Below are 823 nucleotides of genomic sequence, written 5' to 3'. Positions count from 1 at the left end.
TTAGTCCTATTCATTTTAATCTGTCCAGCCACTCTCAGAAGGAAGATTGGGCAATCTACTACTTCCATAGTCATACCACCTCAGAAACCCAAGGTGGGGTCACTATGAGTCAGATCCAAGTCAACAGCAGTGAGTTTCGTTTTGGTTTTAAGTGGTTTAATGCAAAGACATAATTCTTTCCAATTAGGAAGAATTGATTTGTCTTTATTATTATTATTTTTATTGTAATTTGCCTGAAAGTTTGCAGAGCAAATTGGATTTTGATGGAATAATTCGTATACATTTTGTTTTGTGACATTTACTGCAATCCCCGCAATGTAAAAGCACTCTTTCCACCTACTTCTTGTGTTTACTATTCACCCTTCTTGGAAAGAATTGATTTGCAAATAAAAGCAACACATCTCTCACATATGCTATTTATCACCCACTTTAATCCAGTGTCTTACTACATAGACATGTTTTGTTTAATGATTGTGTTCTGATCTGTTAGAAGCTTCAAATATCATCCTTTGGTGAACAGTTAACAGAGAATTTTACACTTGTATATGGAAAGCAAACAAATAAACAACAACAACAGCAAAGAAGAGCAACTCTTGTTGGCAAACGGAAAAGGAAAATGACTTTTTTACCCACCTCTAATGAAGTCCTCTCCTGCCCCCTGAGCTGTCTCCCTGTACATAAGCAGCCCTTCTTTCTCCCATGATTGTTCTCTCCAAGGCATGTATCTACTTGAGGTAAATGTTTAACTCACATGCCTGTACTTTGTTTGGCTGGAAACCACAGGTGTGGGTTCAATTCCAGACCTGAAGGGCAGCTAGAGGCC

The sequence above is a fragment of the Orycteropus afer genome, unplaced genomic scaffold (genome assembly GCF_000298275.1).
Source record: "Orycteropus afer afer isolate SDZICR_OR568_19922 unplaced genomic scaffold, OryAfe1.0 scaffold00564, whole genome shotgun sequence".
Classification (NCBI taxonomy): domain Eukaryota; kingdom Metazoa; phylum Chordata; class Mammalia; order Tubulidentata; family Orycteropodidae; genus Orycteropus; species Orycteropus afer.
The sequence above is the reverse complement of the archived record's forward strand: the minus strand, read 5'-3'. Positions refer to the sequence as shown.